General features: G+C 32.9%; 2 pseudogenes across 1 annotated transcript; both read right to left on the bottom strand.

Annotated features, from left to right (window-relative positions):
• Window positions 1-312: 312 nt before the first annotated feature.
• LOC111302528 (uncharacterized) lies at window positions 313-4,384 on the bottom strand (annotated as a pseudogene). The gene is made up of 7 exons (XR_016326875.1): window positions 3,091-4,384; window positions 2,580-2,708; window positions 2,292-2,467; window positions 1,669-1,879; window positions 1,283-1,520; window positions 1,049-1,199; window positions 313-810 (listed from the first exon to the last, which is right to left on the bottom strand). The product of XR_016326875.1 is annotated as an uncharacterized LOC111302528 (transcript).
• A 3,342-nt stretch (window positions 4,385-7,726) lies between these two features.
• LOC149515384 (cysteine-rich receptor-like protein kinase 19) lies at window positions 7,727-8,447 on the bottom strand (annotated as a pseudogene).
• Window positions 8,448-10,236: the final 1,789 nt, after the last annotated feature.

Genomic DNA, 10,236 nt, shown 5'->3' with positions numbered 1-10,236 from the left:
ATAATCATAATACATCACATTGATCCAATCCAAATTTTGTGTGATTGAAACCACAGGAAATCTTGGCTAATTTACTAAAATACTAAAAAAAGTTAAGTCCTTATATTTTTATTTATTTAAATAAATTTATATTATTATTTTAAAAAATCTTTATTGTCTGATTTGTATCCAAATAATTTTTTAACCCTAACATGAGTGATGGTCATTACTTGGAACTTCTTTGATATTTTTAAGAAGAAAATTTTGGAAAAAGGTACAGGGACTTGAGATAATTGCAAGTACTTTTATTGTGAGTTTCAAGTATTGGACTAACGCATCCAACCAAACCAGAGCAAAGGTGTTAGAAACTTAGAAGATTAACTATGAAATTGTAGACAAAAGAACTTTACAATTACTTAAGAAATCAACAATTTTTTGCCAGAAAATACATTTCAGGAGAAAAAAGAAAAACCTGTAACTATTATATATCCAAGCTAAGCTATCTTCGAAAAACCTGCATTCTCATCGGGGCTCCAATTCGGAAATTTGTGGATCATTGAATGAGCAAATTTCTTGTTACGATGAGGAAGTACTTCCTGTATTTTTATCTGCTCTCACACAGAAAGCTGGCCTTTTAGGAGTAATAGCCGCCATCGAACCATTTTTGAGCGTTGTGAACACTTCTAACATGGATGGCCTATCCTTTGGATTTTCTTGGACACAGAGCAATGCGATATGCATACATTTCATGATTTTACAAGGTGAGGATGAATCATCAAGTGATGGATCGATAACCTCTGTGTCTCTATCATCAATCCACAACTCGTATGCCTGCATCAAACCAAGGTCATTAATTGTTGTAAATCTAAAAATAGATGAAAATGAATTCATGGCCAAAATGGATGGTTTTGCATCTGCAAACATTTTGGTAGATCATCCTATAGGGGGCCAGGAGGCAGGAAGGGGTTTACGAATGCAGTCGTTTAACCCTTAAGCCCTTAAACAAAATCTCAAAACCTTAGTTTGATAAAAGTCAAAGTGAATAATGAAATCAGAGTGATTAGCTTACGTATTCAAGAAGGTTTAAGTTCTCATGTGGTCCATAATAACATGTATTCCTCTTGCCACTTATAATTTGCAGAAGCAGAACTCCAAAGCTGTAAACATCATACTTCATGGAGTATATTCCTTTTGTAACATATTCGGGAGGAGCATAGCCGCTGCATTGATATGTTGATTAAACTGCTAAGCAAGTGTGCATGCATCAAAGAGAGCAAATTCTATATTGAAGAAGTGCACTTCCTATGTTCCAACAACTCTTCCAGTGTTTGCTTCACAAAAATCCTTGTTGAAAAGTCTAGCCATCCCAAAATCTGATATCTTGGGGTTCATCTCATCATCCAGTAAAATGTTACTAGCTTTTAAATCCCGATGAATCACTGTAATACTTGAATATTCTTGGAGATACAAAAGCCCTTGAGCGACCCCTTTAATGATATGCACACGCTTTACCCAATCTAACATATACCGCTTGATTGGGTCTGCAAAAAACTATAGCAGCTCAGTTGAAAAGTTTAGAACCCACAGGAAAAGAAAGAGGAAAAAAAAAAAAACTACTTTTGATCATATTATTAAGAATAGAATTCTGTCCTGTGCATGCTTTAAACTTTGGTAAAAGACATAGCATACCAAAGAGGTATGGATCTAAGCTTTTATTTGGCATGTACTCATATATCAGCATGTTTTCCTCCTTCTCGGTGCAATATCCCAACACTCTGACTAGATTTACCTGTTGAAGTCTCGATGTCAAGGTAACCTCATTTTGGAACTCCTCAAGTCCTTGAGTAGAAGATCTGGAAAGTCTCTTTACAGCTATTTCTTCACCTCTTGGTAGTTTACCCTATCATAATTCAAAAGGGATACTTGCCGTTAGCCTTTTCTGCAAAAAATTATTAAAAATGCAGTTTATAATACAAAATTTGATCCAAAAATTATGTCAAAATTTTCACTAAAAATATCTATCTAAAAAGTATATCAAAATTTATTAAACTTTTTTTAAAAAAAATTTTGTAACACTTAATCTATGAAATAATATTTTTCAATGTTTTTATTTTCGATTTTGGTTTATATTTGATCATTAATAAAGAACTTCATCAACTTCATCTAAAAGCTTCATCTAAGTCATTTCCATTGTTTGGACTCCATGTCATGGTCTTTCTTTTTCATTAATACGTGTTATATATCCCAATGCCTTCAGAAGTTGTTCACACAAGTAAATAAGCACTTTCATTGACCATATACAGGTTATATACCTTGTACACGGGACCAAAACCACCTTCTCCAAGCGTATTTGCACTTGAAAAATTATTTGTAGCCGCTTTGATGTTGGCAATCCTGAATACTTGCAAATAAGAAGCATCACTACCAAAATTTTCAGTAGCCGATGTATTAATTCTTGGGGTAGGAACGCTTCTTAAATCCATTTCCCCTGTTAAAAAAAAAAAGGCACAAGGAACACCAAAAAGTGTTTCCTTTTATGACTTGTTAACAATTTAAATATTTGCTTCAATTACTTTTCTCATGGTTGAAGGTAGAGTTACATTTTGATTTGACCTTTCTCCTTCGCAAGTAATACAGCATAGCAGCTGCCAGTATAACAACTACAGAAACTGGAAGGATCATTTTAAGTAACAGCCGCTTGTTGTTTTCCTGATTATCTTCCTCTTGAGCTGGCAATGTAGTTTAGCATGTTAATTAGAATCTGTCCTCAAAATTGGTAAAGTTTTCAGTATCTATATTGTCTTGTTTGAGTTCTGTAAGATTGATCTGAGAAAGTTACGAAATATTTTAAGCTGCAAAAATACTAGTTCTCTGATGCAGAGTTCTTAATATACCAAGTGAAACACAAAATCTGCTTAGATGCCAGAGAAAAGAAATTCCTGCTCGTCTAATTTTGTTGATACAAATGATTTGCTCTTGCCAGATGTTGTATACTTCTTAGACCAAAATCTTGCCGCATTTGAGTCAGCCTCATGCCTTAAGGGATTAGAGAGGGTTGCCAAATTGAAATTATCACATGCCTGAAAGCATTAAAGGAAATTTAGAACCTACCTGCCCGCGATAGAGCCCAATTCTCATCATTTGAAAGATGAAACGCTTTAAAACCAATAAGCCTTTTCTCCTTTGCATAGGAAATTTTTGCTTTGACCACCTCTACACCATCAAAATTGATCGAAAGTGTTGGAGACGTGAACAAGTTCACTACATAAGTTGCATTGTATACAGAAGCAGCTCCATAACCATTATCCTGAATGTATGATTTGATGGTTTTGTAGCCCATAGAACCATCAATGGTGATAGCTGGACCTGACGCTGGTGCACCAATAGCATTATCTTTGCTGCTCACCAATTTCCATGCCCATCCATGGTAAGGCAATCCCAAAACCAGTTTGGTTGGTGGAAATCCTTTATTCAACCATTCCCTGATGCCAAAATCTGTGTTAACATGACTAGAGGGATTATGCAAAGCAGCATGGACTCCTGTAAAATTCTCCCTGGTAGGCAAATGGTAGTCATATGCCACAACATGCGCCCAATCAACATTCCTACTTATGGAGTCGATTGGATAACTTACCATTTCAATTGTTGGCAAGTAACGAACCCCCATTGTTAAGATCAATTGTGACTGACTTGGTTTTCCTGGTTCTGAATTTATGGCAGCTCGCCACTCATCCAATAAACCCCCAATATTGAACAAGTCTGTGCTGTTAGGCCAAACCCAGCACAAGTCTATTCCATCAAAACCATAACGCCTAGCTGTTTTTATTGAGGGTCAATGAAAGACTTCCTTCTAGAAGATTCTGAGATCATTGAAGATAAAACTGAGTCATTAACTTTTTCACCAGTGATAGATTTTCCTGTTGCAGAGATTCCATTTCAGACAGACACCAGTGTTTTAACAGACGGGTTTTTACGCTTGACGATGCTTGCAAAGGTTGAGAAGTATTGTTCAGAGACAGAGGGGACAAAAAGCTGATAAGTTGAAGTGTTCACTTCAGCAAAAGCGCATGAAAGATGAGTGAACAAGGCAGAATTTATGTCTTGTATGGGAAATTCACCGTTACTGCTTTAACCCAAGTTTGTGCTTCTGTGAATTGCAATTGAGAAGAAAGGAATAAAATGAAAAGAAAGATCAAGATAGTTTTGGATGCCATGGAAACTGGATGGCTGATAATTGGATCCTTTTACCAGCTGGGAATGACGCCTTCCTACTACTATTATTCTTCAAAGTCCGTACATCATCACCCTTTAACAATAACACTTCAATTACAGAGTGTTCCCGTCTGAGAACTGGTAAGCACTTCTCTATACATAGTGGACACCAACCTTTTTACTTGAATGAAAACACCAGGCGAGTCTTCAACTTCCTGACCTAGTGGTCAAAAAAGCCTTAAGAAAACATAAAGATTGGGTTCACCCAAGCCTCTCCCCTCCCCTCCTCCTTAATGTAAGGCTATGCCTCCCGTAAAACAAAAAAAAAAAAAAAAAAAAAAGATGAAAACACTAGGCGTGACTAGGGCTGTAAACGAGTCGAGTCGAGTCGAATAGTGAGAAGCTCGAGCTCGAGCTCAACTTACAATTCGGGGCTCGATACTCGGCTCGAGCTCGATCAAATTTTATTTTTGAAGCTCGAGCTCGATTCATGATCGAATTCGAGTTACTCGAGCTCGCTCGATTAATATGTAAAAATAAGCTCGATTCGTATACTCGACAAGAGTTTGATTATTCATGCTCGAACTCGAACTCGAACTCGAACTCGGACTCGAAATATTTTATTAATTAAAATAATAAAAATATATTTAAATATAAAAATTCGATTAGACTCGCGAGCTACTCGAGTCAGATATAGAATACTCAAATTCGACTCGTTCGATAAGTCGAGTTACTCGAGCTCGAGCTCGACTCGACAATAATCGAATCGAATTCGAATTCAAATTTTTTTCGAATTGAATCCAAATAATTTACGAATACTAATGTATCATTTACAACCCTAAGCGTGACTCTCTTTTTTGTAACCTATTCTCCTCGTGACTTCAATGTTTATAATATTAGTATTAAAAAGCTTTGCTACTTGAAGATTAACTCAAGTCAATTGCTGTCCTATTTTAAAAATAATATTAGTTTAAATTTTAATATTTAGAGTAACCTACATCGAAAGATATCAAATTTATACTCAAATTTTATTTGAGTCACTAAACTTTAATTTATCCTATTCAAATCACTAAAATTATTTAAGTATACTAAAATTATAACCTTTTAACCTATATAACTTCATGAAAAGTTATTAAACTTCACTTAATTTTTGAATAGGTCATTAAACTTTAATTTGTCACTATAAAATTATTAAAATTTGTTAAATGTAGCCAATTTAATTAGTTTTATAAATTTCTTCCAAAATAAAAATTAGATAAAATTTAGATATTAAACTTAACCAAATAACATCTAATTTTTTTATGTAACAAAAAATCCTCTCATGTCTTATAGAAAATAAAAATTAAAAAATTTAAGTAAACTCAGAACAAACAAACCTTTAATAAATACCTTTTTCTTAAAGTGTTATTGCTTACATTTAAGTTAAAGAATATAAATATTTAAATAAGATAAAGTTCTTATAATTTAATTAAATAAAGCATTAGTAATTCAATATTAATGAGCTATTTAAAAATAAGTTTGATGTCCTTAAAAAAAAAAGATACTTCTAATATGAGAAACGATTAAGAATACTATGAATTGAGTCTTGATTAAGAATATAAATGATATATTAGTATTTAAAAATTATTTAGATTTGATTCGAATAAAATTTAAATTTGGTTCAATTATTATTGAGTTGAATAACTTGATTTATCAATTGAATTAAAGTCAAATATTCTTATATTCGATTCGAATAATTTATGAGTTTAATCAAATTTTTTATATTTTAAAATATTTTAATTAATAAAATATTTTAAACTTGAGCACAAATAATTAAGTTTTTATTGAATATAAAAATTAAATTTATTTTTTTATGTTAATCAAATTTAATCAATCAAATTCGAATAATTTAATTTTTATTTTTAATCGAGTTTAATTTAAAAAATAAAATTTGATTGAATTTAAATCAATTTTTAAATTTTAAATTTAAAATCAAATTTAAATTTAAAATTAATATTATATTATCTCAAACTTAATCATTATATAACTAATCTATGACAAGTAAATTCTTAAATTATGAGAATGAGGGAAGGGGGCATAAGACGTTACCAGCTAAAATGACAACTTCTGTTTTGGCTGAAATAGAAATGAGCGTTGACAGGTGGTTCTAGGGCCTTCAGGTCTGGGAGTTTCGTACATTTTCGACCATCCTTGAGAACACGCATTTATATATATATATTGGAAAGAACTTTTCATTTTAACTGTAACGAAGCATATCAGCTTCAGCATTATAAATACAGTCAGGCATCTCTTCCAACCCGTATCTTTTTCCAATATTTCCAACTCCAAATTTTGCAAGAGAACAAGCATTTGATATTGATTTTATGAATTGATCATGACAAATTAAATTAAATTTTATAATTTAAAATATAACATAATAATACTATATAAAATAATATAAAATTATAAAAATAATATAATTTAAAATTTTAATAAAAATAAGATTAATAAAATAAAAAAAATATTTTATATTTTTATATCAATATAAATTTTTTATAAAATATAATATAAATATTTAAATTATTAATATTTTATATAATACGTAAATATAAGAATTATTAAATTTAAATAAAATAAAATGACTTTTTTATTAGTACCATCTAAGATTAGTTTCACGTGGTCTAAGCACTGTTTTGATGGTTCAACCTTGGATGCTTGAAGTTTCTTTCAATCAGTGCAATGAACGTTTGCTTCGAAGTGGCAGAATATTTTTTTCCCAAAGTTTCTGCTATGTGTTTACGGCTTCCTTAGCGTCCTTTTCACACGGTCTGAAACAAACATCAGGAGTTACATTTTTTATTTGATACGATTATGTTAAAAGGGACTAATGAGGTCACGCAGCAGCCTTCTTTATGCAGCCAGACATAATTTACCTTATTTTAACTTTTATGCTTCAAATTGATTATCATAACACACACCTATCGTTTACGTAAAATACATCCTTGGGTCCAAAGTCCTTTGAAGTTTATCAACTTCAGGACACCAATGGCTTATGGCATGTGTTGTAATTCATTAGACGATCATTCTAGTTAATTTATTCATTTAGGTTCCATGGCAAGACATATTCAGCGATAATTGCATATTGCGGTAAAAAATTATTAAATAAAATGTCCACATCTCTTGAAATTTGTCCTTTAAACTTTAAGGAGCCCTATTTGAAACTAGGCCTATTCTGCTTGCCAGTGTTCCCACGAGATGCCCATATCCTGGCAGCGCAAATTTTCCCAATCATAGTTACCCTCATGTAGTCTCGGAAAATAGTCATCCCAACGAATATGATTAATCATGCAGCTATTCTAACTTCAGCTTGTAATCAATTTCCTTTTTCCTTGAAATTCAATCATTTTGGTGGGATCGATCCCAGCCAGGAAAATTTCCAATAAAGCTATTAGACTCAACAATTTGCTCCAATCTTTAATATCTATATTTGCATGATTAAAGATTGATAAACCATAATTCTTTTACATAAATGTTTCCCAAAAGCATAAACTGTCAGTCATCGGGGTACCACTTGGTTTGTTGTAGCATCATTGACTGAAAAAAACTTTCTTGCTGTCAATGTCTTTACTTTCGACCTTTTCGTCTCTTGTAATTGAAAGGGCAGGCTGCTTAGTGGGTAGAGATTGCAACAGTACTTTCATTCCTGGGAATCGTAAAAACTTCCACCATTGATTGATGGTCTATTTGCAGGAATTTCCTACACGCATAGCAGTGCTAGTTGTATACATCTAATGAGCTAACACGAATAGGATGAATCATCCAGTGATGCATAAAAAAACTCTGCCCCTCGACATTATTTCCACAATTCGTAGGTCTGGAATTGTTCAATATTATACATTTTCACATATTTGTACGACAAAAAGGAAAAAGGGTTGTGCCAAAGTTACTTATTCGAGAAGATTCAAGTTTTCATTGCATCCAAAGAGACTGGAATTCCTCTTGTCACTTATAATTTGCTGAAGTAGAATTTCAAATCTATAAACATAATCCTTCATAGGTTACATTCCTTTGGTAACATATTCTGGAGGAACATAGCCACTGCATTGAATGAATTAATTAACAAAACTAATACGAATCATGCAATGCAAAAGAAAGGAAAAAGATTTTATATGTATTATTTGAGAGCACCTGGTTCACTTACTATGTCCAACAATTCTGCTGGTATTTGCTTCTAGTTCATCCTTTTTGAAAATTTTGGCCATACCAAAATTTGATATTTTTGGGGTTCATATCATCATCTAACAAAATGTTGCTTGCCTTTTATATTACGATGAATTATTGTGAAATTTGAGTATTCCTGGAGACAAAAGAAGCCCTCAAGTAACACCTTTAATTATCAAAACACGTTTTCTCCAATCTAACATATGCCTTATAAGTGGATCTACATCAACTAAGGTCATAAACAATTTTCGTCTTTTTTGCTTAAAAAGTCTAGGATAAGTTAATCCAACCACTACTATGGAAAATCATGCCATAAAAATGTACTTAACAATCATACTAGGTAAAATACATTAAGTATTGCTTACCATAGAGGTAGAAATCCAAGCTTTTGTTTGGCAATCATGACCTCATAAATCAACATTTTTTTTCTTCCCTCTCAGTACAAATTCTAGTTCTCGAACTAGATTCACATGTTGAAGCCATGCTGTAAGCAAAACCTCATTTTTGAACTCTTCAAGCCCTTGATTAGAGCTTTTTGAACTTCTTTTCACTACTATTTCCTACCCTTATGGTAACTTGCCCTGTTATAGTCCACATTACACTTAGTATTTTTGAATGAGTGTTTGCCAGTTTGTGGCTTTAAAACCAAACAAATATTTGATTAATAATTATTTTGTAAATAATAAAGGAATATCTTTAGGGTATTTTTGGTTCAGAGGGTAAATTAGTCTTTTCTCTTATTAGAGAATGTCAATTAACAATCAGGGGTATTTTTTACTTTTGAACCTACCTAACATGTACAGTGTCATGTTAGCTTAACTATATCACAATCCTATCCCATAAACCCCTCACCTTTTGCCTATAAATAGAGCCATCCAAGTACTATCTATAGAGACTAACTTTTTTACTTTCATATTTTCTTCTCCTTCCGACCTCTCTTGTTTCAAACTCATACTTGAGCATGGTGTGCAAGAACTTCCCCTGCCTTTGCTCTTAACCACTCATTTTCTCCTTTGTGATTTCAAAGTCATGACTCTCAGCTCGAAGCTCGGCTCTAACATTTGGCCTACCAAGTAGGGGAACAATTTTTGACTGAACTAAACACTATACAGCCTAAAAAGAGAGCCAATGAGAAATGAGAACCAATCATCCCAATTGAGACCGAAACCCACAATAGTAAACCTACAAACCACCTATGCTGATATAAGCATGATTGACTATGGAACAATTCTAAGCCTTGATCGAATAAATCCAAGCCCTAAAACAAATGATCCAAAGTATAATGCCATCTATAGCCTCAAAAGTACTTGACTTGATCACTCTTAGTAAACAACTAGTAGAAAGGCAATCGAGTTATGAGGAAATTATGGCCTCTTCAGCCTTTAGGGAGGAGGAATATGCTATTTCAGCCACTTATTACTATTATCCCATCCACAACTCCACACATGTAATCACACAAAAGTCTAAATAGATCGATTAAGAGCCCTGGTCGAATAGAGATTTGAAGGCTAGAATGCATGCTATGAAAAAGGTGCTAAAAGAAAAAGCTATCACTTTTGAAGATGAGTTGAAGTTCTTGGAAACCTCACCCTTCATCAAGAAAATTAATAAGACCATGCCTCTAAAAAGATTCAAAATATTGATCTTGGAGACCTACGACGGTACCTCGATCCCTTTGATCATTTGAAAATTTATAAAACTAACATGATGATGTAAAGTGTAGATAAGGCCCTGATGTGTAAAAGATTGACTACAACCCTTAAAGGGGTAGCTCGATCCTTATATTGTATCTTCAAACCAAAGTCGATCATCACATTTAAAAATCTCAACCACTCTTTCCTCTCC

Source organism: Durio zibethinus, chromosome 13, assembly GCF_047325235.1.
Source record: "Durio zibethinus cultivar Kanyao isolate XHJ-2024 chromosome 13, ASM4732523v1, whole genome shotgun sequence".
In the NCBI taxonomy this organism is placed as follows: domain Eukaryota; kingdom Viridiplantae; phylum Streptophyta; class Magnoliopsida; order Malvales; family Malvaceae; genus Durio; species Durio zibethinus.
This window is presented reverse-complemented; position numbering and strand designations above follow the sequence as displayed.